The sequence below is a fragment of the Fukomys damarensis genome, unplaced genomic scaffold (genome assembly GCF_012274545.1).
Source record: "Fukomys damarensis isolate Sample0158 unplaced genomic scaffold, DMR_v1.0_HiC HiC_scaffold_18, whole genome shotgun sequence".
NCBI classification, from domain to species: domain Eukaryota; kingdom Metazoa; phylum Chordata; class Mammalia; order Rodentia; family Bathyergidae; genus Fukomys; species Fukomys damarensis.
Window position 1 is genome coordinate 20,809,463 of NW_022900930.1, and position 8,090 is coordinate 20,817,552.

At 36.4% G+C, this 8,090-nt stretch overlaps 1 protein-coding gene and 1 pseudogene across 1 annotated transcript in view; both read right to left on the bottom strand.

Annotated features, from left to right (window-relative positions):
- Positions 1–5,106, bottom strand: part of Tlr3 (toll like receptor 3) — a 15,510-nt gene extending 10,404 nt beyond the window's left edge. The window contains 2 exon segments of the mRNA XM_010619776.3: positions 4,270–4,480; positions 4,742–5,106. The gene's annotated coding sequence lies outside the window, so the exon portion shown is untranslated.
- Positions 663–2,318, bottom strand: LOC104859254 (annotated as a pseudogene).
- Positions 5,107–8,090: the final 2,984 nt, after the last annotated feature.

Consider the following 8,090-nt stretch of genomic DNA (forward strand, 5'->3'; position numbering starts at 1 on the left):
CTCTCTCTCTCTCTCTCTCTCTCTCTCTCTCCCCCTTTGCCTGTAGTTTTAAGTCCCTAGCAAAACCAATATACAAAAAAAGAAGCACATTTGAAGCATTTAAAAATATCTAGGACATGATTTATATTTTTGGATCAACACAATAATCCTCTTCATATAACAAAAGACAAAATATAACAAATGCAAAAGTCAATATTTAAATTAATATAAAATAGTGTTTGATTTAAATTATTGCTCACTCAGGGAATAGAACAAATATTCCCTGGTTAGGGATGCTCACATCAGAAATGGTATCATATCAGAATCTAGTGTATATAAAATTCTGGGGTGCAAATATAATGAAATTTATAATAAACACAGAATGTATTCCTTTGCATGTTAGCCACCATTTAGCTTTACATGATGAAGAATGGAAAAGACATGGTTTAATTACATGTTCAGTAGTGAACAGTGTAGCACATACAAAGCATCCCTGATAGCATCAATTATTGTAAAGTTTTCTATGAAATACTAAGGTATGCTTATAGAATCATTACCACACAAGAGAGAGAAGAGAAACTAAAGCTCCAGGTTTAAACAACAAAAATAATATAAAAGACTACTATATAAAACATTTAGACAGTGCTAAGTAGAACAAATTAAACACTACATTAAGTGTTGTCATTAGTCTTCCTCTTTAAAAATCAGTTCCTGGGCTTTTAGATGTATTTCCTTATAAAAATAATGAACATCTACCCTTTTCTCAGTCACGCATTTGGACTATCTCCACACCACTTGGTAACAGTCCCATCAGACATCAGAGTTCTCCTGAGGCATCTCCAAGGAGCCCTGTCTGCACATTCATGGTGGGGGCCACTGGGTGCTGGGTTTGACCTACATCAGGACAGCCAGCACTACTTTCTTGATGGTAGATGCGGCTCTCTCCAGCTCTTCCTCTGTCTCTCCCACTGTGACCACAACTCTGATGCTCAGAGAGGGGACTGGACGTACTTCTCTTCTTTCTTCAAGTAGTTTGCCTGATTTAATGCAATACTTTTGTTCATGCACTGATTTATGATTTCCTGAAGTAGTTTCACATCTGTCCCTCAAGACCCAGTACTGTCTTTCAGTTGTAGGTGAAATGCTGGAGAAAACGATGCTCCCACCACTTTCAATCCAGAAATGCCCTGTAAAGCTTTATGAATTTGTTGGCACTTTTTCTTCAATACTGCAAAAATATCTGGATTCTCTTCCATGATGTTGAGGGCCTCAATGGCAGCAGCAGCTCACAGGGGCGGTAAAGAAGGTGAAAAGCAGTACCCCTGGCCAGAGAGCCGCTGGTGGCAGCTTATGAAAGACCTGCCACAGCAGAAACCACCAATGGAAGCAAGTGAGTTCTCCATACTGGCACTGATCAGATCAATATCATCAATACTGATACCATAGTGCTCAGTGACTCCTCAGCCCTGCTCCCCAAGAACTCCAAGTGAAGGGCTTTCCTCCAGAAAGACTCTGGCTTTGTACTTGTATTTTAACTTACCCTGCTATAATGAATCTGTAATCTCAAGCCAACCACCATCTCTCTTCCCAGTGTCAGCAGACCTATTCACATGCAGGATGGACACACATTACATGACACACGTGTTCTCAGGGTCTTTTCATGGACATTTTTATTGCCATATTTTTCAGTTTTGTGTCTTTTGCTGGCAGCTGCTACTTAAGATGAACCCAGTGGAAGTGCTGTCTAGGCTTCTCAGTGAAGGAAGGATGAGCCAGGCCTCGTGAGCAAATGTTGAAGAAGCTTCATTTGGGCGGGAGTTTGGTGTGAATGAATCATCAATACACACCAAATAAAATCTCAGCTCTGGAAAAGGACAAATGTGTCTGGTATTCATATACAATCCTACTATGATGAACCACAGAGTCACACGAGCCGTGTGAGGGTTCTTTTGATCTTCAATCTTTTGTTCTTTTAGCAGTTGCTCCAGGTCAGCCACATCATTACAACTAAATAACTTAATGTCACTACCAACATGAGGCCTGTAATTCTTTCTGAATAACGAACAGGCTGGTCTATCTACAAATATGATATCTCCTCTTTTAGAGTAAGCAGGAATTACATTGGCTATGGGGGGAAATCCATATGAGTATATAATGGCTTCTTCAGTTTTCAAAAATGTTGCTAGATGCTCTTCCAAATCCAAATAAACATCAAATGTGCCACAAAAGCCCCTAGGTACACAGCTCCCCATACCATACTTCTTTAGAGATGTTAAAGCTGCTGCCTTAACCCAAGGGTTATCCAGCAATCCAAGAAAATTAAAGCAGGCAAAGTTCATACATTCGTCCCCATTCACCACAACCTGGTGGCTTGGAGGGAGTTTGTGGAGGTGTCAGTCCATGATTGGCTGGCTCTGAGGCTGGGATGGCAAACAGGCCTCACAGAGGAGAAACAATGTGGTGTGTGCATAAGGCAGCAGAGGTGATAAGAGGTATAGCTTGAGCTTTTAAGTGAAGGTCCATGATCTTTTCTAAATTTTGTGTACGGCTTGAAGTAGGAGTCAGGATCAATTTTTTCATGCCTATCTCTAGTTAGTCTACTTTTAAAAAAAACTTTCTCCTAGATTGTTTTTGTACCTTTCTTTGAAAAACTAACAAACATTTAAGTGTGTGTATATTTCTGTACTTTCTTCTACTGAAATATTTGATTGTGATAATGCCACAGTTTTGATGACTGTAGATTTATAGTAAGTCTTTAAGTATAAAATGTTAATCCTTTTGTTTTGTTCATTTATTAGATTGTTTTCCATGCTATGATTGATGAAAATTATGATATTTATTATTTACTTATTAATTATCTCTCTGTACTAGAATATAAATCTAATGTAGTAAAGCTATCAGTTTGTTAAATTCCATACAGTGTGGTCTGTGCCTAGAACAATGCTGGAATATGGTTAAGTGTGAATAAATAAAAATATATTAAATGGAGAGCCTACCATGATCATTTAATCAGCTTAAGACTTACAGCCACACTTTATTTTGATGGGATTTAGACCCTAGATAGTACTCTCTGGTATGATCACAGATCACTACTGTAGTTTCACTTTCAGATATTTTATTCTATTTTTAAGTTTTTATTGTTAGTGGTACAAATTTTATTGTTTGTAGTACTTAATGATTACATTTATTGTGGAAAGTTGGTAAGTGTACATAACACGTCTTAATTCTTTTTAAGTCCTCTTTTCTCTTTTCTCTTCCCCTCTTCTTTCCATCTTTTGAACCTTTCCCATTTGCAAAAGATCTATCTCCCTGTTTCCAATCATCAAACTTTTACTTTGGATTTTTAAAAATATCAAATATATCCTCAACGTGTGAAAGTAAACCAATGTTACTGATACTTAAACTGATGTCCCATAATATCTAAAATTCACGATACAAAAATAATTGCAAATTAATTTTAGAGGATAAAATCATCTTTGATGGTTAACTGCAGAAAAACAGACTAATCTGAGTACTTAAAATTTTACTAACATTCTTTTAAGAAAAATGGTTTGACTAGTATTCTAATCCGGTCCTAAGAAAAAATAAACAGCTTTCACAAAGCAATATTTGTATGACCTTAAAAATACTGAACTAAATATTTTTAAAGCTACACACAATTTTTATGTTCATAGGCTACAGAAACATCATAGCCCGGAGTGGCGAGGATGGACCTTACCAAATTGTTCAGATGCAGCGGGGTGAAATGATATATTTGAAAATCAGGACTAGTGCTGAAGATGAAATGAGAATGAAGAGAAAGTTCTATTGTTCTTCAGATCTAACTGGAACAAAGAAATCAGAAAGAGAAAGGAAAAAGAGAAAAGAAGGAAGAGAGGAACGGAGGGAAGGAGAGAGGACTGCAACTTTGGAAAAAGCTTTGAGGAGATACGGCATTACGTTTCTTTGTCCAGATAAAAGACAGTACTGTATTATTGTTAGGACATGGAATTTGGATCCAGACTATCGAGAGTTAAACACTGTTTCCAGATTGGATTGTAAACTTTGCCCTTTTTTGGTAAGTTAATGAGCAGGTTCCTAGACACAGAAGCATACCAACACATAGTCATACTGCAATATTAGGAGTCAACTTACTAAAACTTTAATACTACTGAAAGCTGACTATTTGTACCTGAGGACCCCAAAACTGCTGATGTTAATTTCTGATCTTCCTACATCTATATGAACATTTCCCCTCCTTTCATCTTCCTCCTGTTTTCTTTATGAAGTGAAAGAAATCCATTTACTTACCTTTAGGAACACCTGAATGGTTTTCTTCTTTGACAGCACATTATCATTAAATGCCAGCTCTGCTCTCCTCTCCAGCCAACAAATCAGAGGAAAGGGGGTAGATTTTTTTTTAACATCTGGGGATTTTTTTAAGGAAAAGATCTAATTTTTAAAAAGCTGTCACAAAATAATTTCCACAGCTTCTCCAGTGTAGATTTTCAGGTACAGAACTCTACAGAGGAAACAGACTAAAATTACCACGTGAATATTGTATCATGTCAGTTGGAGATGGCTGCTGTTACTTGGGCTCTGAGTTAGCACACATTTCTCCCCATACCTGTATCATGTCCCTTTTTATCTGTTTTCCTTGCTGACTGATTCTGACACAATATCAAATACCAAATAAAAGATCCTTGACTGCTAAAGGCAAAGTGCATTCTGACTTCACTTAGCAGGAGAAATCCAGACCCCCATAAAGATTTAAAATATATACCTGTATTTATCCGGATGACTGCTAGCCATTTCTGTTTTTCATTAGTCCAATCCACACATTTACTCGGGGAAGTGCATGTTGCAAGGTTACTGCAATTTCGAAAGTGAAACTAAAGTTAATTTAAAAGAACAGAAGGGCTCTTGTTATTTGTTGTACTCAAATATGGGAAGGGGGATGGGAGATAAGAGAAAACAAAACAAAATGATCCTAGTGAGGTGCTTTAATTGCTTCTTGAAAATGTCTCTTTTAAGGTTGTTTTAGGTACAGTGGCCTGGACTTCATTTAAGTGGTCACAGATTTAAACAGGAAAAGAGTTGAAAGGATAGGAACTTGCTGTTTAGTGTGGGTGAGGCTGACATTCTGGAAGTTAATGAATGCTGTGGTTCTGTGAGAGTAAATTCTGCCTCTGCATACTGCTGCAAAACTGTCAGATTCCAGTAGTATATTGTCAGAGGGACAGAGAAAACTTTGACTCCCTACTTGAAGTTAAAGCAATTTTCCATTGATTATTATGTTTTATCTTCCAAACCATTAAAATATGCAAGGCACAATTTAACCTCTTGATCACAAAAGAAACCAAGCTTCACAACAAAGAGCAGAGAAAGCTGAGCTAGTCCTAACTCCTGCCAGTCCACTCTTCTACCTCAGCACCTGCTAGGGATCTAATAGGTGTACCAGAGAAAGTTCAAGTTAACTATTACCTTCTCAATTAGCTTTAATGGCTTCAATTAGTTAAAGGAACAGGCCTGCAAGAAACTTTCAGTATTTTATTACCGATGTACAGTGATATAAGCAGATCATTACATAGTAAAATAAAAGTTTGAAGGAAGTGTTGAGAGCACCTAACCCAACTTCCCTGTTTTAGAAATGAGAGAAAAGAAACCTAAAGCAGTGCATTATTTGCCTAAGTACATATCAAGTTAACACAGTGATTCTTGGGACAAACAAGCACTAAAACAGCCAGGGAAATATGAAAACTTGTCACTAGTTTGAATTAATTGCAGAATAGACAGCAAGAAGTAAATTTATTTCACGATATAAATTGCTCTCTACTGGCCCCATTCTTAGTAAACCACCCTGTGGTTATTACGCTTATGGTTATATTTTTTTAAAAAAAGGAATTGGAGTTGTAATATAGTACAATAATACTGTAGGATATAGTACTGTACTATAGTATAATATGCAGCCATCCTGAGTAAACAATTATTCACCCACTGGGGTGTGCAAGAAAACAAGTAATGCTTACTACAATTCAGAAAATTTTAACTCTGTGAACTCTTTGAAGGTAGCACAAAGTATGTTCGTTTTATTGTAACTCCAATAACCTTCCTATAGTAGACTGTTGCCATGTAGCTTTTCAATATTCAACCATTATGTGGTCTTCTACACTAGCTCTGGGCCTGGCCATGTAGCCAACCTTGCCCATTGAGATAGCAGAAAGCATGACCAAAGCTTGATTACCAACAGTGATCACCAAGGCCTGATTAAGTACTTGCACACTGGGACTTATTTCCTTAGACACCGCAGCCCAGCTCCCAGCATTCTTTCTGTGACCCCTGACTACGTACTGAGAAGCCCAGCTTAGCTGTACAGAGGATACATAGAAGAACCTGAGACTCTAGCTAACAGGCCTAACTATATACCCAGAAGACAGTCAGAATCAACTTGCTTGACATCTGAGTAAGCCACTTGGAACATATCTCCCACTCGCAGCTGAATTACTACAGCTAAGGTCACAAAAAACAGGAGTAAACTGACCTCAACAATCTTGTAGATTCCAGAATAGTCAATAAATAAGTGTTGCTGTCTTAAATAAAAAATTGGAGCGGTGTATTATGCCTCATTAGACAATGAAACACATTTCCTTAATAATGTTAGGTATCTATCTCTTATGCCTTATGATTTCTTATACCGCATATTAATTTTTACATAAAATTGATTAAGGAATGGATTTCAATAAATAAGTTTTACTGATGGTCTCTTAATGCAATAATTGTTATAAACTTAACACCAGTTCACACTCAGATGTGACAAGTTCTCTACTCCTGCTCTCTTTTTTTTTTTTTTCCTTTTTATTGAGTTTATTGGTACAATCTAGGTATACAAATAGAGTTACATTCATCATTGGGATTCTGTACCTTTACATAATAGGTCTTGATTCTCATTTTTCCCCTTGTCCCTGCCCTCCCTTCACCCCCTCCTCCCCTCCCCATTTACAAACACTTTATTTCCATTTTTTCAGTTTCTCATATTTTTTTCCTCTCCCAAAGGTCCTGCTCTCTTTTAAATACACTATAGATTATTTTCTCTCCACTGAACATTTCTTAGTTATGTACTAAGTTATGTAGACATTAAGGTGATGAGTGCTACAGGGGAAATGCTTATTTTTCCCTTTTTTTAAGACAAGCAAATCTGTGAAATATGCTCAAAAGTTCAAAATAACAAATACAGGGTTGACGCATATAAATATAGCATTATATAGAGCAGCCAATCTCAAAGTAAATGTGAAGCTTATTATTCCCAACATACCTCAGAATTCCTAACAGAATTATAGAAGCCACATTTTCTTAAATTTATTAAATCTATTCTAAATAACTCTAGCAAGTTTTCTCCTTCAACCTAAGAAAGTTCACTTTTATGAGAACTTAGTAAGATAATAAATACAAAAATCTGGGAAAATGAATAGAGAAAATAGAAAATTACAGAGCCTACAAGTGATTAAGCAAATAAGAATTCCTCATTTACTTTTTATTTATTTATTAAACTACAGATGCAGTACGCTTCTCTGCTTCCTCCTAATAATTATTATTTAAAAACTAGTTATTGCATTTAAATGATATTTATAATCATTTTAATTATAGGCAAATAAGTTTTTATAATCAAGTATAATGTATAGCTGGTAGGAGGTCTGGTTGCTTCATATAAGATTCATAAGGGCAAATTTGACTATCATTTTTATTATTGTCAGTATCAGCATCTAAGGCTAGACTATTAGTATTAGCATCAGTCTAATACTCAAATACTGAAAGCTTTCTTTTTGTTTATTTGGTTTTGTTTTTTTGTGGTTTTTGTTTTTGTTTTTTGAGACAGAGTTTTGTTTTGTAGTGCAGGCTGACCTCAGACTCACTATATAGCCAAGGCCAGCCTCGAACTCCTGGCAATCTGCCTGCCTTAGCCTTCGGAGTGCTGAGATTACAGGTGTGAACCACCACATCACACTTCTACTGAAAGTTTTGTGGAGCTATCCTTATAATCTTCCATAAAGATTATATTAGGAATGAAGGTTGCATAACTGCAACTTTTGACCACTGTTGAAATGATGGGACAAACAGTAACAATACATCTATGC